This window comes from Carettochelys insculpta, chromosome 5, assembly GCF_033958435.1.
Source record: "Carettochelys insculpta isolate YL-2023 chromosome 5, ASM3395843v1, whole genome shotgun sequence".
NCBI classification, from domain to species: domain Eukaryota; kingdom Metazoa; phylum Chordata; order Testudines; family Carettochelyidae; genus Carettochelys; species Carettochelys insculpta.
Genome location: NC_134141.1, coordinates 42,470,744 through 42,494,025, shown reverse-complemented (window position 1 = coordinate 42,494,025; position 23,282 = coordinate 42,470,744). Strand labels below are relative to the sequence as shown.

General features: G+C 43.6%; 1 protein-coding gene across 1 annotated transcript in view; it reads right to left on the bottom strand.

Annotated features, from left to right (window-relative positions):
* The window catches only part of SRFBP1 (serum response factor binding protein 1), a 151,089-nt gene that overhangs the window by 67,428 nt on the left and 60,379 nt on the right, over positions 1-23,282 (bottom strand). The window lies entirely within an intron of this gene.

Below are 23,282 nucleotides of genomic sequence, written 5' to 3'. Positions count from 1 at the left end.
GATGTGAGTGCAGGGGTTGATGCTGGTGTCACGTTCATGAGCCCTGATCACTTCATTTCAGTGCTACGGCACCTGTCCTCCATAGTTGGAGAAGGACCCAGCACCGTCATCTGCAGAAGTCCTTGTGCCACTCAAAATGCCTCCAGCATTGAGGGCAAGTCCAGCACCCGTGGGGTCCCACTCTGCACCGCCTTCAACAGATGCACATCCTGCCCTTTGGCAGTGCACACCAGAGCCTTTGACTTGAGGCTGCCCCACTTGGACTTCGGCAAGTGATGCCTCTCGTGCCTCCTCCTCTTCAATGGCACCAGAGATTGACTCCTATGGTGCCAAGAAGGTGACAGTGCCTGCAACTGCTCTCAGTCCCAGGAGACCTGAGGTGGCATCGTGGTTGATGGCGCTGGTGCACTTTGCACTGAGGAGGCTCCATTCTCCACTCCTGCTGGAGATTCTTGAGGCTCAAGAGCCACCTCCATTAAAAGGACTTCAAGGCATTGGGCCCTATCTTTCAAAGTTCTGGGCTTAAAGGCCTTACAAACTGGACAGTGATCACATAAGTGTCCTTCCCCCAAGCAAATCAAACAGGCTGAATGGGGCTCACTTCTGGGCATACGTTTGCCGCATTTTGAACAAGTCTTAAAGCCCGGGGAGCCAGGCATTCCCCAGCGCTGAGGTGCCAAGGGGGATGGAAAGCCCTGCCTCAGCTATTAGTTAAAACACTAAGGTCTTGTCTACACTACCACCCTCCTTCGAAGGAAGGATGGTAATTAGGGTGGTGGGAGTTTACTAATGAAGTGCTGTGCTGCATACACAGCACTTCATTAAGCAAATTCCCCCCCGTGGCAACCTTCGAAGTACTGGCTCACATCTAGGAGGAGTAAAGGGACTTCAAAAGGAGTAAAGGGACTTCGAAGTTGCCCCGGCACTTCAAAGTACTGGCAGGTGAGCTGCGGCTACACGCAAGCTGGTATTTCAAAGCTTAAAACTTCGAAGTTGCCGCAGGGGAGAATTTGCTTAATGAAGTGCTGCGTATGCAGCCCAGCACTTCATTAGTAAACTCCCAACACCCTAATTACCATCCTTCCTTTGAAGGAGGGTGGTAGTGGAGACAAGCCCTAAGACTATCAAGTACTAACACTATTTACACTTTTTCAAGAACTATTTACACTATAATAGGCTTCTAGCTAAAGAACTCAGCAGAGACAGCAAGAGCTCCAACGACCAGCAGCGTGACAAGAAGGAACTGAGGGGCAGCAAGGGGGTTGGCCGGTGCATATATTGGTCGCTATATCAGTGCCACTCCAGGGTGCACCATCCCGACCCTATGACTACTGGCTAGGGCAAAAAGCTTCCGGTGACTGGGCGTGCGCCCACTCACACCCAACTCGGAATGGACAGACGTAATCACTCGAAGAAGAATTCATATTTGTCTAAGTACCCCTGCCTCTTTTTGGAAATGTAATTCTCTGCTTTAATTTAATTTTATTTATTTTACCTTTTTTTTGCATACTTGATAGAACTTCTCCAGAAAGAGAAAGGCAGGCAGAACCCTCAAATTCAGCAAAAATATGTCACACTAGCAAGGACAGCTAGCACAATTAATGAGGGAAAAAAAAACCAAACAAGAAAATACAGCATATGTTTCTAAGATTTTTTTTTAGTCAAGAGAATTGGTACAGAATAAACCAAAAGATTTACAATGTTAAGTTTGTTCATGTATTGCACAGTAGCTAATTTTTGAGCTCTTAGCTGGGAAAAGCAGCAGTTGTAATGCAACCCATACCACTACAGAGGAAAAGTGGTAATCAAGGCTCCCTGACATCAATGTTTATAAAAAAGAAAAATATTGAAATTAAATACACTTTGTCCATGCCTGGACATGGGAGTTGGCAGGAGGGGTGAGGTGGGAGAGAAACTGCTTTAGTTTAGCATATTAGAATAAGGAAGTTAAAGAGGTACTTTCACTGGTTGCATCTACACTATAGTGATTTTTTGACAGATGACCTTCTGAAAGATCTTTCGAAAGAACAAGCCTCCACACAAAAAAGTGGATCAAAAGAGCAATCCGATCTTTCGAATGAGAGCATCCACACAGCCCGTGCTCTTTCAAAAGCATGGGCTAGGGAGCAAAAAAATCCAGCACCATGAGGACTGCACGAAGGGCTCCCAGAGCATCTACACATGCTTTTTCTGAAAGAATCTTTCAGAAAAAGATGCTCTTCCTCATCTGAGAAAGGAGGAAGGCCCCCAGAAGAAGCGCTGCATTCTCTGAAAAGGAATTCAAAGGAGCACATTTTGTGTGTGGATGTGCCACTTGTTTTTTCAGAAGAGGGCCTGACTTTCCAAAAGGACTTGCTTGTGCAGACACACCCCCTAGTGCAGTAAAAATCAGACAATCCAAAGAGTATTGCAGATCCCATCCTGAAACAAAACTTTAGCCAATAGAGTAAATTGAATAATTGGGTTCAAGAATATTTTAAAGGAAATTCATGCTGACACTGCACTATCTCCCCAAGCTAAGCTTTGAGTTTTACTCACATTCCCACCTATGATCAATCATACCCATGTTTTTTTTAAATTTGACACATTTTAGCCTTAAGGGGAAAATGACACACATACTGATTATCAGCCAAAAAATATGATGGACTGCTTAAATGGGGCAGCTGGTGAAGCATATGAAAACAGAGTTCTTAAACTGCAGGTTCCATAATGATAAGGTTATTTTTGGCCTATATGCCCCATAGCTCAGAAATTCTTTTGTACCAATGTGATACAGTTAGGTCATGTTGTAGCAGCTAGATTCAGGTATTTAGAAAAGTGACATCACAAGCATGAATACCAAAGAGGACAGGAATAGCATAGTACAGTAGAAGCTGGATTATCCAGCAACCCAAGGGAACAGGGTTCCCAGATAATCAAATTTGCTGGTTAGTCAAGGAGGGCCTGATCTTGGGTGGGGTGGGGAGGGTGAGAGATGAGGAGATGGGACCACACCGAGGGCTGCAGGTGAGAAGGGGGCTGCCCTGCTGCTGTCAATCTGGAGAAGTGGCAGGGGTGAACCCCAGTTGGGAAGCCGGCCCTGCAGTAGCTTGCCCCAGTCCAGGGTGAGGGAGGGGGTGGTGAGTGGCTGTCCTGGATGCTGGTTAACAGAATGTGTCAGTTATCCGAGTTCCCGATAACACAGCTTTTACTGTACTTGTGGTGGCACAAGGTATGTCTAAATACTAACTATCTGGTTACAGAGATGAGGAGTAAAGTCCAATATGAAAGCTTTAAAATACCAATTAAAAATAATCACCTCTTTTTTTTTTCCTAAGGTTCAGTTTTCTTTAAATGAAAATGTTTACTATCCTGTCCAGGTTTTCAACGTAACAAAAATTAAAAAGAAAAGAACAAAAATTCAAATTTAGCAATGAGACAAAAATAAACATGCAAAAATCAGAAAAAGATATTCAGCTAGTATGAACAACTCATCCCCCAATGCAAAAAATAATGCATCAGTGCAACTACTTGTACCCTAGAGTAAGGGTTGACAAACTCCACACAACCACAAAATGAAAAGAAAATATGGAGCTAAATTTTTCGGCAACTGATGAATTCTATGGAAAACAAATTATAAATAACTGAACGGCATTGTTCTAAGTACTTAAAACAATTGGCATTCACCGGACCTTGAAAAAAAACAAAAACCCAAAACAGAAGTGTCTCGTTGTCCCATCCTGCTGCCCCACTTTAACAAAAGGCTGTAGATTTTTCTGTTCAGAAAGACCCTGACTTGTGAAAGAGAAACAGATATCCTTGGGTGTGCCCAGTTATCTGTTAACTGTAGTAATATCTTCAGAACACAAAGAGTGAAGTGGGAAGAGGTAAGAAGAGTGGAAAAAAAGATCAAAGATTCTTTCTTTACAACCATAACTTTCTGGAAGACTTAGACTAAGGGATAGGATAGGAGAACAATGATGCCTCCTCTCTAGCAGCATGCAACAAACTGGGAAGCAAATGGACTGCACAGTGGGGAGGAACAGAAACAGATATGGACTGATGTAGAGAAGTTACTCACCTGTGTAGTAACGATGGTTCTTCGAGATGTGTCCCCGTGGGTGCTCCACAGTAGGTGTCGGGCTCGCCCCGGCGCCGCAGCTCGGAAATTCTTCAGCAATCTCCGTCAGGTCGCGCATGCGCCGATGCGCGTCGGCTCTTCATGCGCTTACGGTCCCCGCCAGTTCCTGATCAACCGCTCTGGACGTCTCTGAAAAACACAAACAGAGCTCCGAAGTGGGGAGGAACGGGTGGTAATAGAGCACCCACGGGGACACATCTTGAAGAACCATCGTTACTACACCGGTGAGTAACTTCTCTTTCTTCTTCGAGTGGTCCCCATGGGTGCTCCACAGTAGGTGACTACCCAGCAGTAACCCCCCAAAAAAGGAGGTGGGTACCCGATTTATGCGCAGCTTGCCCTTGAAAGGGCTGCTGTCGACAGGCGTGTATCCTCATCAAGCATCCTGTGCATGGTGTAGTGCTTGACGAAGGTGTCATAGGAAGACCACGTCGCCGCTCTGCAGATGTCTCTCAGCGCGATTCCCTTGAAGAAGGCCGTCGACGCCGCCATCGCCCTAGTGGAGTGGGCCCTGGACGGAACTGGCAGAGGAGTCTTGCGAAGGTCGTAACACAGTCTTATGCATGACACGATGTGATTTGAAATCCTCTGCGAAGACAGTGCTTCCCCTTTTGACCTGGATGCAATGGACACCAGGAGTCTGTCCGTTTTCCGGAAAGGCTTAGTTCTATCGATGTAGAAGGCCAGTGCCCTTCTTACGTCCAGTAAGTGCAACTGTGCCTCTTTGCTCGAGTTGTGAGGCTTAGGATAGAACGAGGTCAATATGATTGGTTCGTTGATATGAAAATCTGAAGAGACCTTTGGAACGAAGGCTGGGCGCAAACATAAGACCACCGCCTCCTTTGAGAATATTGTGCAGGGTGGTGTGGACATTATGGCTGTGAGCTCGCTCACCCTGCGAGCTGACATGATTGCCAGGAGGAAGGTCGTTTTAATGGTAAGTAGTCGAAGGGGAACCGTAGCCAATGGTTCAAAGGGCGGTCCCGAGAGCGTGTGTAGAACTAAGTCTAAACTCCATGACGGCGGTATTGGTTTCCGAGGGGGGTACAGATTTACCAACCCCTTTAGGAAGCGTGAGACTACAGGATGGGCATATATGGTTGATCCATCCTCTTCATGCCGAAAAGCTGATATAGCCGCCAGATGAACCTTTATAGAGGACAGAGAGAGTCCCTTTTGTTTGAGTTGTAGCAGGTAGTCCAGAATCATAGGTATAGTGGCATCCCGGGGTGTCAGTTGCCTGGAAGAGCACCAATCGGAAAAACGCGACCATTTGTGTTGATAAGTCTTTCTGGTGGAAGTCCCCCGACTACATTCAAGGACTTGCTGCACTCCCTCTGAGCATGTAGTCTCTAGGGCGCTGAGCCATGGATTAACCATGCTTGTAGCCAGAGTCTTTGCGGGTGTGGGTGCAGTATTGACCCCCGAGCCTGTGTGAGAATGTCTGGCACTGTTGGCAGGGGAAATGGCCGATGCTGTGCCATGCGTAGAAGCAATGGGAACCATTGTTGCCAGTCCCAGGTCGGGACTATGAGTATCATGCGTGCTCTCTCCCTTTTGGCTTTATCCAAGACCTTGTGTATGAGTGTTGTGGGAGGGAACGCATAAAGTAGAGGGCCCTTCCATGGGATCATGAAGGCGTCCCCCAAAAGACCCCCTGTCCCATGCCCGCTCTGGAGCAGTATCGGGGACATTTCTTGTTGTCGCAAGTGGCAAACAAGTCGATTTGGGGAAAACCCCATCTGCGGAACACTTGGTGAAGCAGGTCTGAATGGATTTGCCACTCGTGTGTGGGTGCAAAGTGTCCGCTGAGCTGGTCCGCCTTGACGTTATGGACACCCGGTAAGTATGAAGCTTTTATGGTTATATTGCTGGCAATGCACCAGTTCCACAGTCGGACCGCCTCCACACAGAGTGTACGAGACCTGGCCCCCCCCTGCCGGTTTATATAAAACATGGTGGTGGTGTTGTCAGTATTTACGCCGACTACTTTTCCACGCAGATAATTCCGAAAATGCCTGCATGCACTGAACACTGCTCTGAGTTCTAATATGTTTATGTGCAGTGTCTTCTCTGCGGGGGACCATAAACCTTGAGCGGTTTTGTTGTCCATGTGTGCCCCCCATCTCGTGTGGGAGGCATCTGTTGTAATGAAAACAGTGATTTGTGGTTGGCCGAAGGGCACCCCTGTTAGTAGATTCTTGGGGTCTGCCCACCATGCTAGTGACCTTTGTGCCTCCGTTGTGAGTGATACCATCTTGTGAACGGTATGGATTGATGGTTTGTATATGGTTGCCAACCAATGTTGCAATCCTTGCACATGCAGCCTGGCGTTTTGTACCACAAACATGGTGGTCGCCATATGCCCCAGTAGTTGTAAGCACGTTAGGACTGAGACAGTGGGGCTGTATGTTATTAGTTGTACTAGAGACTCGATGGCGTGAAAACGGGCATCGGGCAAATATACCCTTGACATGACAGAGTCTATCCGAGCTCCTATAAATTCTATATTTTGCGTGGGGTCGATCTTTGACTTTGAGAAGTTGATGATGAGGCCCAGTGAGGTAAATGTGTTTGTGGTGATGTGTATCATCCGTAATACCTCTGCCTGGGAAGCTCTCTTTGGCAGGCAATCGTCCAGGTATGGGAAGATGAAAACGCCCTGTCTGTGCAGGTATGCTGACACGACCGCTAGGGTCTTGGTGAAGACTCTGGGTGCTGAAGAGAGGCCGAATGGAAGGACTCTGTACTGAAAATGATCTGTGCCAACAATAAACCGGACGAAGCGCCTGTGCGCTGGATGAATTGCGATATGAAAATACGCATCCTGTAAGTCGAGGGCTGCAAATCAATCTCCGTCGTCTAGTGCCGTGATTATTGAAGCCATCGTAGTCATCTTGAAGCGTTGTTTGCGTAGATATTGGTTGAGTGCCCGTAAATCCAAAATGGGCCTCTACCCTCCTGTCTTCTTCTCTGTCAGGAAGTACCTGGAGTAGAAACCTTTGCCTTGAAATTGCTCCGGTACTCTCTCCACCGCGCCTATGAATAGGAGGTGGTCCACCTCCCGCCTTAATTCCGGTAGGTGAGGGGGGTCTCTGAGAAGGGGTGCGGTGGGAGGATTTGGTGGAGGTAATGATTGGAAGGGGATCGTGTATCCCGTGTTTACAATCTCCAATAACCACTTGTCCAAAGTGATGCTTTTCCATTGTGGGTAGAACGGCTTGAGTCAGTGATGGAACATGTACTGAGATTGGCACTGAGATACGGTCTTGGTTTCGCGACCCTCGACATACCCGTCAAACCTGCTGTCTTATATTTTGCCCTGAGGAGGCGTTGCCTTGTTGAGGTCGACGTCTAGGGGCCTTGTAATGTGGTTGTTGATGACGTCCCTGATCATACCCCCGTGGTTGCGGTTGGTAACCATAACGGCGTTGTTGAGGATAAAACTTTTTCCTTCTGTATGGTGGGGTGTATATCCCCAAAGTCCGAAGTGTCGCTCTGGAGTCTTTGCTAGAGTGTAAGACTGAGTCGGTTGATTCGGCAAATAGTTTCATTTTGTCAAAGGGAAGGTCTGCTATTTTTACTTATAGCTCCTTGGGAATGCCGGAGGTGTGAAGCCATGACTCCCTGCGCATTACAACCGCAGTGGCTACGGCACGGGCCGCTGTGTCCGCTACATCTAATGCAATCTGGACGCCTGCTCGAGAAGCTGCATAGCCTCGTACAATTGCCTTAAGGATCGGCTTCTTATCCTCCGGGAAGAAGTCCATGAGGGCGGTAAGTTTGGAGTAGTTGTCGAAATTGTGGTTCGACAAATGGGCAGCACAGTTAGCCATGCGAAGCAACAGGGTAGACGATGAGTAGGCCTTTCTACCGAGGAGATCCAGTTTCTTTATATCCTTGTCCAGTCCCCCGGATTTGTACTGGGACGTTTTGGATCTATGTTGAGAGGATTCAACTACTAGCGAATTTGGCTGTGGATGACTAAACAAGAATTCCATACCTTTAGCAGGGACGAAATACTTTTTGTCTGCTGTTTTTGTTGGTAGGAGGAGCGGAGGCTGGAGTTTGCCATATGTTAGTGGCTGCCTCCATAATTGCATCGTCCAATGGTATAGCTATTTTAGAAGAGGACGGGGGCCTGAGGTTTTTAAGAAGCTTGTGGTGCTTCCCCTGCACTTCTGCCACCTGAATGTCCTGAGATTGAGCTACCCTTCTGAACAGCTCCTGGAATTGTTTTAGGTCATCTGAGAGGGAAACGTCCCCAGGAACCACTGCTTCGTCTGGAGAGGATGAGAAGGCATCATTGTGGTATCTCTCCTCCAGTTCCTCGGGATCCTGGCTGTATTGATATGGTTGCCCTTTTAAAGCTTTGAGGTGAGGCTCAAAATCTTTTGATCCAGCCTCTGATTGGGAAATTTGCGGTGTTCCCCCAAGTGGAAGCTGTGCACTGTGGTGTTGAGGAGGAGTTGACGGAGATCTATGATGAGATGCAGACCTCCTATGTTGATGTCCCGTATAATGGTGGCGGTCATAGCAACAGGGACAGGGGCCCGGTGATGGGGACCTGGACCATGACCCAAAGATGTAAGGGTGATGCAGAGAATGCCGTGACCATCGAGATGACACCGACATATAGGGAGAGCCTCTGTGAGAATACTCATAGGGGTCTCTGCTAGATGATGGTGAGAAGCGTGCAACTTCATGAGATGGACTTTGGAGAAAAAGAGATGGAAGTCTGTGGCAGGCTGAAGGTGTTGCTGCTCGTCGAATCTCCGGTGGGGATCGCGGCGATAATGGCAGCGCAATTACCTCAGGGGAGGGACTGCGGTGCCGGGTCTTTGCTTTAGCTTTCGCTCTTTCAGGCATTACTGGTGGTCTTATCGGTGCCGGAGGGCTTGGCACCATAGCAGGTGCCGTGCTAGGTTCCGCTGCCCCCGGTGCCGTCATTCTTGGTGCCGTCGTACTCGGTGCCGTTGTTCCCGGTGCCCCTAGGGGTGCTTCGCTCGGCCCTGTAGGGCTTTGTGCCGAGTGTTGCTCCGGTGCCGTCGGAGCCGAAATGTTCGGTGCCGCAGTAGCCGGTGCCGGTCTGTCCAGTGCCTGCACGGCCCTCGGTGCCATTTCCATAGGAACCGTAGGCCCCTGCGCGGGTACACGCACCGCGGCTTTCTCAGCAGAAGCAGCCAGCGAGCCCGGGCCCTTTGTTTCGCTCGTCCCACTCCCAGAGGTAACGGGCAGGGATCGAGCTGGAGAAGCTTTTCTCTTCTTCTGCACAAAGGAGGTCAAAGAGGCAGCCTTCCTCTTGTGCAATCCTGAAGAGCCCTCCTTATGGGGCTTCTCTGATGAGGCAGGTTGAAGTGCTTTGTCAAAGAGCAGCATCTTTATCCTCATCTCACTATCTTTCCTAGCTCTATTCGTTAATTTGGAACAATGGGAGCAATTCTGGGGAACGTGGGTCTCCCCTAGGCACCGGATGCATCTGCTGTGGCCATCCAAAGCAGGCATGGCCTCCCGGCAAGATTCACACTTCTTAAAACCGGGGGACGACATTGTTAGAATTTAACTCTCTGAGTCCTTAAGTGCTAACAGCACACTTAACAGTCTATTTGCCAAACAATAGCAACTGTTGGCCTTTGAAGGCTTGACAAAACTAGCGGGCCTGCCCAGAGGCGGCCGCTCTGATCCTTAAAACAGTCTTGTATTTCTAAAATGAACTATAAACAGGGTAAACTAATACTATAATAACTATATAACTGCTAACTATTAATATTATAACTATTAACATGAATAAAATGAGTTTATCTGTCTCGGGCGTTGGAGCCAGAGAGGATTCCGTCTGCAGCCGTTGGAGGTTGAGAAGGAACTGGCGGGGACCGGATCGCACACGACCATAAGCGCGCGAAGAGCCGACGCGCATCGGCGCATGCGTGACCCGACGGAGACTGCTGAAGAATTTCTGAGCTGCGGCACCGGGGCGAGCCCGACACCTACTGTGGAGCACCCACGGGGACCACTCGAAGAAGAAGCAAAGTTACAGCAACCAACTTTTGATCTTTGATAGTAAGATGTCCATCTTGCTCTAATAATTAATTTAAGAAGTTAACAAAGGGCTATCAGACCTTATCAAATGTGTATGGAGTGTTGTTATAGCCATGTTGTTCCTGGAATATAATGTGGTTTACATAATACCTTTTATTGGCTCAACTTGGGCGGAAGGATAGCTCAGTGGTTTGAGCATTGGCCTGCTAAACCCAGACCATTTAGGGATCTAGGGCAAACAGATTAAAAAAAAAACACAAAACCTGTCAGTGATAGTGATAGGTCTTGCTGAGAGAGCAAGGGGCTGGATTTGATGACCTCTGAAGGTACCTTCCAGTTCTAAAATTTCTAATTTTAAAGTTTCATTCAAATCTAAAAGTTGATGAGGAGACAAGCTTGTGTGTTTAACACAGGCTACATTTATACTTCCAGGAAAATCAATGTTGCCATGGTCAATCGTCTGGAATTCGATTTAGGACATCTGGTAAGGGTGTGCTAAATCGAACCTACAGGGTGCCCATGTCAGTGCCAGCACTCCTGTCTCTTGTTCAGAATAAGGGAAGTCAACAGGAGCACATGTTCATGTTGACCTATTGCAGCAGAGACAGCATGGAAGCTTGAATTAAGGCACTTTGACTCCAGCTACGTAACATAGCTGGAACTGAGTACTTAATTCAGCCTTCCCATTGAGTATAGATCTGCCAACAAGGTTTACTTTTGTGTACTGCCCAGGCATTTGGAGAGTGTATTACTACCTAATTAAGGAGTTCTGGGCAGTTTATGCAAGCGTATAGACTGAGAATCCAATGTGAAAGGGAGAAGAGGAAAGGTTTCATGAGGAAGATGTGTTAAAATGGAAAAAACAAGAATCCTAGAAGTGGGACTGAAAAGATGCATTAACCTAACTTCTCTGTCAAACTGCAAATGTAGGATTACTCCTTTCAATACAGTCTCAAACGCTTCACCAAGCCTACTTCTACATGATGCTGAGGACGAACTCTTCCACCAGCTCTTTGGGTGAATGAATGTAAATTAATGAACCCACATGATTCTAAGAGCTTGTCTACACAGGGACATTCAGGAGAGCTAAGATAAATCAACTTAAAGCATGAAGTCAATGGACACTATGTTACAATATGTAAAATCCGATTATGGATGCTCTCAGAAATAAAACCAACTTGTTTCACTTTTAACTTAATTCTGCTAAGTCCTGTGTCAACAAAGGGCTTCAAGGCAATTCTTAATACACTTTTACTTGTTCTATACCTTCAGATATAGATGAATTTTGCAAGTTTGATATTGTGACAAGGCTCTCTCAAGTTTTTTTTTAATGCACCATGGCTCTAAATCTTCACACGATGATTTCCAAAAGCCTTGAAAGTAATATTTCATGATAGCTTTATGAAATGTTTGATGACCAATATGAAGAAAAATATACAGCACATTTAGTTGGAAATGCCTGCTGTGAGACAAAAGAAAACTAAAGCAAAACAGCAACAAGGAATATTAGTCATTGCTCTTGCCTAATACAATTATTTACAATGATGTTGACTGAAACCTAGGCTACAGAAGCTGAAAGGATCAAACAAAAAGTAGCTACTGTTACAAGAATTCATATTAAAAAATATTTCAGAAGGAACAATGAAATAAGCAAGATTTTGTCATGCTTTAAGGTTTCTGTATATTAGGGTATGTCTACAGTACACAGCTTTTAGTGACATGGCTGTGTTGCTTCAAGTCAGGCAGTGTAAACACTGCTGGTAGGTACTTTTGATGGCAAAATTTCCACCCCCATGAGCAGTGCTTGCTTTGTCAGTAGGAGCACTGTTTACTTTAACATTTGCTACAGCAAAGCTTCTGTCGTGGGGGGGTAGGGGGTGGATTTAAGCAACTGTGAATGACAATCACTATGTCGCATACAGAATGAGTAAAAGTAAGGGTATGTCTATACTTACCGGGAGTGGGCAGGGGCTGCGGGGGGTCTGTGTCCCATGATCAGTCTTCCAGGGATCAATTTTGCTGCATGCGTGAAGATTCAGCAAAATCAATCTGTTTGGGCTCACCCGTCATCCCTGGTACATCATGCTGATGCGTGCAAGTAAGGGACATCAACATGAGCCCAAAGAGGCCCAATCTACAACAGCAAAAAAATTCTATTCTGATACGTTAATTCTAGCTACACAAATGGTGTGGCTAGAATTATGCATCTGGGATCGACTTTGTTCCCTAGTGTAGGCCAGGCCTAAGAAGTGATCAGACACAAGGTTTAGGTCATTAACCCATCTGCATACACCATAAATTCTTATAATGGAATGTTTCCAAACACTGCAGCTTCTCTGCTGCTCCCTTCTTCCCCATGTCATAATGACTCCACTGTGGCTTTCACAAATTCAGACCATAGGCCTTGCCTACACTATGCACTGTATCAAGTGCTGCAGCATCACTCCACCAGTTGTCAATTTATTGCGTCTAGAGACAGTACTCCACCAAGAAAAGGAGAGTAGCCAGTCCCACTGACCTCACTGCACACGGTACACCACCATCAGTATGTCGACTTCAGCCATGCTATCTGTGTAGCTGAGGTAGAACTGAATAGCATAGAGAGTTTTCTTCCCCAGGCCTATGCTCTCATCCTTGAACTTCAGGTTATCCCCTCAAAAAAACTTTACCTCCAATTCTGGCATTCACAATCTGCAGTGTTACCCAGTTCTGTACCTCTTTTGACCTTGCCTTTCTTCTTTAATTATTCTTTAATTTCTTTGCTGAGTACACATTACATAAATTGTTTCCTTGCTTTGAATCTCATCTTAGAATCCTTCCTTTTTAGCCTACAACTGACTCCTTAAAAGCAATCTCAAACTGTGCATGAAGGAAACTAGATAAAGAGATTATATTGCTTCCTTAGCTTCCAATAATAGTTTGAGAAAATTGACAATGCTAAATTTCTGTTTTATGCCATCTTCTTCCTCTGCTAACAGAGCTAGCTAGTTAGCTGCTGCTCACCATCAGCCAGTAGCACTCCCACATTTCCCTGTAGTCATCAAGAGGAGAGCGTTAGTTTTTCCTCTATAACTTTTCTATAGAGATTCTCAATCAGACAGGTTTGGGATACGAAAACAAAATCGGTCTTTACAGAGACCCAGTGAATGATTGTGAATATCTAACAGTGTCATTGCAAATCACACAATGTACAAATATGATTGTTTTTGCTTTTTAGCACATATGTTAAATCTTGAAAATTAAGTCCTAATTTCTATTAAAAAGCTTTAAAAATTGAGGGGCTATTTAGAGAAAGCTAGTTAAATATGCAAAATAAATCCTTTTAGACAATACTTTCAAACAGGATAAAATCTATTTTAAAAATATCTCTATTTTTCGATTTTTTTATTATTATTATTTCTATAAAGTTAATCCCTTAGAGGAAAGACTACCAAAGATCATACTGTTCTTTTTTCCTTCTTTTGAGAATGTTAAATAAATGTTTTATACAGTTTTGGCAAAATGAAGTCAGCAAAGTTCAAAAACACTGTTCTATTCCAACAGCTCTGAAAACTCCTGCAAATAATTAACCCAGTTCTTGAATCCACGTAGCTGGAATTTTGAACCACTGTCATCTCTCACATAAAAACCACTCCTAATTCCAGTGCTTAAGAAATGCGAACAACTCTGAACACATTTCACTGTTATTTACAGTGATTACGTCCTTTGAATCTCCAGTGTTACCAAAAAATGCCATATACATAAGCATCAAGAACAAATACTGTTCTAAACCACAGCCATAGAGTTTAGCCTATGAACAAAGTTGCTGTAATTAAAAAAAAAAAAAAAAAAAAAAAAGTTCTATCTACAAGCCAGTAGCATTATATCCTCAGGTTTCAAAACAGTCATACAAGCAAAGGAACAAGTGATTTTTTCTAAAAAGCTGTCTCTGTAACATGGCACAATATTTGTTGTTCTTCAGGTATTGGATAACACCACCCTCCAACTCAATATACAGGCTGTATAATTAGTTCACTGTCCAATATTGTATTACCTGAGAAATAAAATGATCACTAACACTACTCTTTTCCATGTTAACTTGGAGGGGTGAGAAGTTGGATGATTCTGTCTAGGCACAAGAGTGGATGCATGGGAGAGGGAAGACATGCAAGAACAATTGCTGTCCTCCAACACATACACATGGGGCAAGGATCAGGTTTAAATTATAGACAAATATGGCCATATTAAGACTTCTGTTTCCTGGTGTGCAACCTTAATTCTCTCTAAAATGAAATGAAAACATATTCCTCTAAATTGCTTTGGTTATACAAAAAGGCGAAATGGTGTATACAAAGGCTATGTCTATACTAGAGGGTTTTGTGGATAAAACTTGCAGTGTCTACATATAAAATGAGTTTTGCCGACAGTCTGTCGACAAAACTTGGCACTTCTGCCAACAGCATTCTGCCTCTCCTTGATGGAGGAATAACACCTTTGTCAACAATTTCTGTCACCAAAAAAGCTGTGTAGATGCTCCAGGGAGGGGGGGTGGGGACGACTGTAGACAGACAGGGCTTCTGGTTCACTGGGTAGCCCTGTTTGCTGAGCTTCCAGTTGGCCATTCTGTTGAGAGAGCAGCCAGGCAGTCTGGCCGCTCTCTGTTGACAGAGCGGACTGCTCTTCTGATTTGCTTTTGTGCGTGGGTGTGATCTGTCAACAGAAGTTTTGCCGGAAGATCTCCTCCAACAGTAACTTCTGTTGACAGATAGCTGTAGTGTAGACATAGCCATAATGTACAATACACAAACCATGAACATCCATTTGGGCAAATTCACTTTACAGGTCTACTTACTTTAGCTTTTCTTATGTTGAAGGCCTGATCCAGAAGAGAGATGACCATTTACCACCTTTGTTGTGTTGAATGGAGACAGCACTGATCAACAAATCTCCCAAACAAATAAGCATCAAGATGTCTGTCAGTCACACACATCACCAAGAGGAAAAATGATTCAGGATGTAACAGTGTTAAGACTGAAATTATTTAAGTGTTTGTCAATAATAAGACATAGATACCAGAAATGGAGAGAGAATCACTACAAAAAGCCTATTTTTAAACTAACTGCATATAATTTTTAGAGATCTTCAGTGCAGAAATTAAAAACTCCAAACTGGCTGAGAAGCACTTCAGACTGAAGCTAAAATCCTCCAGATTTTATAAGCAAAGGCACCGCTTGAGTGTTGCCCTGGAAATGCTGAGCAGGATCAACAAAAATGCAATTGTTCTAAGGTTCCAGGGTTTTAAACTGGACCTAAAGAAGCCACTTTTTTCACACAGTGTACTAAAATGAGGACCCTATGAAAGGGAGTAAAGGAAGGGCTGGGCAGACTACCGGCTTCTGATCACTTCAGAAGCCTATCAGTCCAGGGTGAGTTTGCCCAAGTTTCGTTATTTTTAAATGGAGCCAGTCACCAAAAGTCTTTTACTGGGCCAACAGTCACTCACTGTAGGCTTGTTGATGGAGAAAGGTTGTTGGCTCTGGTTCTCTGCTTGTTGGAACAGAAAAAATATCACCTATGACTTCTGAAAGAACAAAGAAGCCACCTCTGCCGATTTTGCACAGAAACTCAAAATAACTAACTGATACTGACATTTCCTTTAAGATTCCTGAGAAAGTTGGATTTTCTTTAAATCTGTAACAACCTTAATAACTTTGTTCATCCATCTCTGTACTCAGAGGGGTAGCCATGTTAGTCTGTAGCTTCACAAATAACCATCAGTCTTGTAGCACCTTACAGAGGCTAACTAATTCATTAAGTCATGAGCAAGACCCACTTCTTCAGAAGATTAGAAAAGACAAATACAATGCAGGGTTTATACAGCAGAGGTTGGGGGACGGGATGGAGGAAAGTAGGAAGGAAGAAAGACAAAAAAAGAGGCACCTACCACTAGTAGCATCAGTTGATAGAGCAAGTGAAGTTAAGTAGGATGTGTCCAGCTCCTGCTAGGACTATAAGTTTAAAAAAGAGCTAGATAAATTCATGTAGGTTAGGTCCATTAATGGCTATTAGCCAGGATGGGTAAGGAATGGTGTCCCTAGCCTCTGTTTGTCAAAAGCTGAAGATGGATGGCCGGAAAGAGATCATTACCTGTTCAGTTCACTCCTTCTGGAGCACCTGGTATTAGCCACTGTCGGCAGACAGGATACTGGGCTAGATGGACCTTTGGTCTGACCTAGTATGGCCGTTCTTATGAATATCAAAAGGTGGGGAAATTGCCCTTGCTATGCATAAGATAACTGAGATTTCTGTTAAGGCTAGTTTAAATGGGTTAAATTTGCACATGAATTGCAATTCAGATACCTCCTTCTGTAATCTTGTGGAAAATTATTTTATAAAAGAATGGTTACTTCTTAATCATGGAATCATAGAATACTAGAATTGGACGGGACCTCAAGGGGTCATCAAGTCTAGTCCCCTGCCCTCACCATGCACCAGCTATATCATCTGTTAGATGTTTGTCAAACCTGTTCTTAAATATCTCCAATAATGGCAATTCTACAACCACCCTCGGCAATTTAGTCCAGTAAACACCCAACAGGAAAATTTTCCTAGTGTCCAACCTAAACCTCCCTTGCTGCAATTTAACCCCATTGCTTCTTGTCCTACCATCAGAGGACAAAAGAGAATATTTTTTCTCCCTCCTCTGTGTAACACGCTTTTAAGTACTTGAAAGCGGTGATCATGTCCCCTCTCAGCCTTCTCTTTGCAAACTAAACAAACCCAACTCTTTTAATCTTCTCTCAAAGGTCATATTTTCTAAATCTGTAATAATTTTAGTTGCTCTTCTCTGGACCCTCCAATTTCTGCACTTTCCTGAAATGTGGGGGACAGAACTTGACACAGTACTGCAATTGAGGCCTAATCATGGAGTGGAGCAGAATTACTTCTTGCGTCTTTCTCACAACACTCCTCTTAATGAATCCCAGAATAATGTTTACTTTCTTTTCGCAACAGTGTCACACTGTTGACTCATACTCAGCTTGTGTCCACTCTGACCCCTAGATAGATTTACGTATATTTCAATTCCTGATGTCAGATTTTTGTCCATTTATCCTTTGGACCGTCCAGTTTGTCGTATGTGGCAGAGGGGCACTGCCGGCACAGGATGACATATATCACATTAGCAGATGTGCAGGTGTATGAGCCCCAGATGGTATGGCTGATGAGGTTAGGTTCCAACATGGTGTTGCTTATAGAGATGCATGGACAGAGTTTGTAGTTGAGTTTGTTGCAGGGATCAGTTTCTGGGTTAGTGTTTCTGTGGTATGGTGTATGGCTGCTGGTGAGTATTTTCTTGAGGTTGGGTGGCTGTCTGTAGGAGAGGATTGGCCTGTCACCCAAGGCCTGTGAGAGTGAGGGATCAAGTTCCAGCATATGCTGTAGGTTATCAATGATGCACCGAGGGGTTTAAGCTGGGGGCTACAGTTTTTGACAAGTGATGGTCTGTTATTTTCCTTGCTGGGCCTATCAGGAAGTGGATGACTTCTGGGTACTCGGCTGGTTCTGTCAGTTTCTTTACTTCCTCATGAAGATAATTAAATGATTGGTAAAGATCTTGTAATTTTTTGTCTCTGTTAGTGGGACTGGAACAAATACAGTTGCATATTAGGGCCTGGCTGTAGACAATGATCATGTGATGTGTCTTGTATTGAAACTGGAGGCATGAAGGTAAGAAATGTGGTCAGTGGGTTGCCAGTATAGAGTGATATTAATGTGACCTTTGTTGATTTGTATTGTAGTATCCAGCAAATATATTTCTTGTGTGGAATGATCCTAATGATGGAAATTGTTGAAACCTGGTGGAATTCTTCAACGGTCTCCTCATCATGGGTCCATATAATGAAGATGTCATCAAAGTAATGCAAGTAGAGGAAGAGTTCTAGGGGATCTCTATACTGTAAGTTATAAGTATTATAAATAGCCATCAAGTGAAAGAGGTACAAAAGAAAAAAAGCGTATAGACTAAAACAGGTTCTGGAGACAAAATTTTATTTCTTAGGCTCTAAGCCAACTAATTCATCGGACCACTACTGTGTTCTGATCCCTCTATTTCCCTTCCCCACACAAATATGCCTATCTTCTTTGGGTTTCTCACCCTTAGTTATGCTGTATTCGTAACAGTCATTCAAGGTTAAACATTGACACTTCCGCTGTAAAGGAACACTGACAGGGATTTACAGCCTGGGTCCTGCAGCTATAAGTCTGAAGAGGCCAAGGGAAGAAGTCTGTGAAAGTGTTTTCGAATCAACAATGCATGGAAAAACTGAAGTAAACTAAAAGAAAGAAAACTGGTAGGTTCAGACAGAAGGTGAAGGAGAGCTGTAGATGGAGGAGGTGAGCTGAGGCATGAAGAGGGCCCGTTTCTCTGAGACTACGTCTACAGTACAAGGTAAATTAGAATATAAGACAGTTAGCTCGATTGTACCAAGTGACTGTTCTCACTGTAAATACCATTAGATCGATTTAGGGAGCACTAATATTGTCAGCATAGTATTGTCAGAACCGGGTGGGCATAGTTCGAATTTAACAGTTCACATGAAGGCTAGTGTAGAGACACCATGTCTCTGAATTGAATTCATTAGCTTCCAGAGGCTGACTGGCACTGCTGCACCTGGCTCCCTGCCACCCACAGGAGCCAGGAAACTGACCAGCACAGCACCTGGCTCCCTGTTCCAACAAGCCAGGCACAGCGGCACTGGTCAGCTTCCAAGCTCCCCCAAGCTGCGCGGACACAGGAACCAAGCAGCAGGATTAGCACCATCAGTGGTGGGGGCGCAGCCGGGCCCATGGGGAGGGCACACAATGCAGGGCCGAGGGAACTGTGGGATAGGTTTCCACAATGCACTGCTGCGACAATCGATGTTTGGCCACTCTAGTGTGGCAGCACTAACTCAACTTTGTGTGGGCTTTTTGGGAAGTGAGGATACTCAAAATCAAATTTAAAAAACCCAGAGTTATAAAATCAAATTTGATTTAGTTAAATTTATCTGGTACTGTAGCGGTCGCCTGAGACAACTCAGCATGCCTACCTAAAGCAGTCATCTGTGCAGTCTGCATTCCTGATTGTGGGCAAACCAACTCAGAGGTTTGGTCTCTGAACTTTTGTGGATGCTCTGTGTCTCAATTTATTACAGAGATAATAGCAATTAGTAATAGAAAATGAGTGAAAAATGCCTGAGGTAACTTTGCTGTAGAACATTTTGTTTCTTGGCTCTTTAGTGACCAACATTCATATTGACTCAGTGTATACAATAGCTTTTAATATTAAAAATGTTCAAACTATCACAATAGCAGAGATCACAGCTGAGGTAGATTTCATTAAAAATCTAGGTAGTTTAATTGAGAATGACACATGGCCAGACCCTCAGCTCTCAGGCCATGTCTACACGACCCTTTAGCACAGCACTGATGTCGCCAGCACTATGCTAATGACAGTTGAGGCAATTTCATTGAAGGACCATTTGCAAACACACACAGCTAATTAGCATAGCTGTGTGAGATTTTGCTGTCTGGCAAAAAATTCAGGCATAAGGGACTGGCGACAGAAGGGGGGTTAGCTAACAGAGGCATATCCGCATAGCCTCTGTACTGCCAGTACCTTCCCGCCGACAGCAAAATCTTGCACAGCTATGCTAATTAGCTGGGTGAGCTTGCAAATTGTCCTCCATTTGCAATTTCTTGAACTGTCATTAGCATAGCGTTGCTGGCAGCAGCACTGTGCTAAAGAGCTGTGTAGACACAGCCTCTGTAACCCAGAAGTTTTAGGAACTACTTGTCCATTGAGAATGCCCATATTAAATACATGATTTCAGTGAAAAAATAAATCAGACCTCCAAACTGGAGTTCTCTCTGGCTTGAAAGTTAACAAAATACGTATTTTTCAAGATACAAGTTTACAGTATTTACAAAGTCCAGGATTTCCCTCAGATTTTGGCAAGTTGGGTTCTCTTTCTACTCTATCATTCAAGAGTGATGTTATGGGAGAGAAAGTGAACTGAGCAACCACCTAAAATGTATTCAGTTTGTCTTGTATACCTGAGTCATACTAACACACAGTTAACATAAGTGGAAGCAAAAACAGGGTAATTTGTGGTTTTTGTTTGTGATATGCTAAAGATTCTTCTTGGAAGGCAAGCATATGAAGAGGACTTTCCTGTGTTTAAAATAAAGGGTTTTTTAAATATTCAATTTATATTATATTGTTTTAGCAGCAAAAATAGTTATGCCTGAAACAGTCAACTACTTCTGTAATTTTGGATAACTACGCTTATTACTTGCATGTCTTTGATTAATGGAAAAACACCCAGTCCATTAATAAGCACACTCGAAAAGCAGACCTGTTTTTCTACTCTCCACTTCTCTGTTGAGAAATAAATTACTTCTTATTTTACATTTCCTTCCCCAAATCACGGAAGGCAGACGAACAGGGAGCAACCTCATTTTTCCAATTCAAAGCCCAAGGTTAAGAGCAACTAACATGCAGAATTATTTCGGCCTAAAAGAAAGCAGAGATGCCATAGCAAATTCCAGTGTAGTAAAACAGACTAAATTGGAGTACGACTGTACAGCCTAAAATTAGTACCAATGTCCTTTGAACATATTAATGCTGCTAATGAGCATTCATATTACATAAATGCTGAGAGGCTTCACCCTCCTCTTTTTTACCTGTTTTACTTCGTTATTGGCTGATGTCACTGAAACAGGAGTGATGAAGAGTGCTTCCCTTCACAAACACACACAAGCTTTTCTAAAAGGTGTTAAAACTGAAGGTCTGTTAACCCATTTACCACTCAAAACAAAACAGCAGAAATACAGCACCTTAAAGACTAACAAAATGATTTATCCAGTGATGATCTTTTGTGGAACAGACCCATTTCATCAGATCAATCTCATTTCCAATATAGACTGACATTTACAAGTACAGAGGTCCAACAAAAAAATTGAAATAAAAACTGACAAATCAAGTACATAGCACTGAAGGAGGGGGGATATGGGGAGGGGGGGATGTTGTGTCCTGCCTGAGATAATTATGAGCATCAAAGGAAGGGAAGCACTCCTTGTAATACACATGAGGAAACTGATGTCTCTGTTCATACCATGTGTTAATGTGTCAAATTTGAATATGAATTCCAATTCACAAATTTCTTGCTGTAATCTGTTTTCAAATTCTCTGTGCTCTAGGACACAAATTCTCAGGTCTTCAACAGAGTGGCCCATCCACTGAAGTGTTCACTGATCAGTTTCTGTGTATTGAGTTTCTTGATGTCTGCTCTGTGTCCATTTATTCTTTGGTGAAGGTTTTGCCCAGTCTGTCCAATGTACAGAGTGGCAGGGCATTGTTGGCACATAATGGCATATATAATGTTGCTTGAAATACACAAGAATGTGCCTTTGATCTTGTAACTAACATGGTTAGGTCCAGTGATGGTATCCCCAGAATAAATATGTGGACAAACTTGGCAGCGGGGTTTGTTGCAAGGAAAAGTTCCAGGATTACCACTCTTGAACTCTACTAGGCAACATCTGGATCAGCAAGAATTAGTTCCTCAATTTCCAAAGGGATTCTGTTTTAAACAGTTGTTCCCACTTCATATTAAACTGTGTCAAAACTCACAATCTACTGTTGGTATGTAAGAATAAGAAGAGGTCTGTGTGCACAGGAATTTGCCAAAGAACATAAGCCCTAATTGCTTCTAACCTACTAAACTATACTTTTGAGGATATTGGCTCAGTCTAATTCTTGACCTTCCCCCCCACCCCTCCACTCTCTGATTTGCTCACCTTGATTATCTTTTTCTGATTTGTCCTCCTTGCTTACTGTTTTTGGTTCTCTGTGTCTTAAATATTGAGTCTGTTCTGGTCTGGCTATGGTCTGAAGAATTGGGTCTGTCCCACGAAAGCTCACCTAATAAACTATTTTGCTAGTCTTTAAAGTGCTACTTGACTGCTTTTTGTTTTGATAGTGTATAGACTAGCACAGCTTCCTCTCTGTTACTATACTTTTGAGTGTAAGGAAAAAATCTCCAATCCTACTAAGGAAACAAAGGATAAGATACTAAGCTACAGGTCACATGTTTCAGTCCAGAAATAGAAAATATACTTGCACTGTCCGGCACTGTCCGGCACACAGGCACAAGATCACTTAGTAACAGGATCAGAAATAAAATAAATAAAATAACTGTAATTGTCACATCCATTTCCCTAATGTCCTGTACCTTGTATTGTGGATATCTGCTTTATTTGTGTTTCTATTTCTAAAATTTACATACATTTTTATGTAATTTAAAAGTTGATACGGAATCAGCACAAGATTCAGTGACAGCACAAAGGACAACTTCCTGCCTAACAGACAGCATATAGATAGAAAGCAGTCCAAACCAGCAGATCTAACAAAGCACTAATTGAGAATTACAAGTAAAACCATATGGGAGTGTCTCCCTTGATCCACACCAGCACACATCCTTCACAATGACTAGAGGCTCCTTTTGAATTATTAATAAGAGTTCAAAAAGACAAGCTGTGGTTTGAGACTTTTCCAAAGTATAGACATTTCGAACTGGGTCAAAAAGTTCCCATCTTTTGGAGAACAAAAACAAAACCAACATCACACCCCCAAAACCCCACCCACGTTACTTTTGGATTTGGAAACTGAACCAAAAAGTCTGTCCATAGACAATACAGCATTTGCACTACTACCGCCTGCCTTCTCCATTTCATCTCTGACCAAATCTCCATATCCAAAAGTGGTGAAACATTCTGTTTGTAGCTGTTGTCTTTTGAGGTGGTCCAGCATTAGAAAAAAGCAAAGAAGATTCCCAGTTGCAGAAGATGAACATGTATGGCTGAAGAGGCACTAGTTTGTTCTTAAGAATGAATGAAAGGAAAATTCAACTTTAAAGTCACTCTCATGAGATGATGCTACAGAGAAAGATATTTTATTGTGAAAAATATACCAGGAGACTGAAATTTTTGTAACATCTGCTAAAATACAGAATACTGGGCAGAGTGAAAGAGCATGTGAGAAACAAGTGTGCAGCCAATGAGGATGGGCAAGTTTCTCATCTCACTTGAGAAAAGTGCTCTG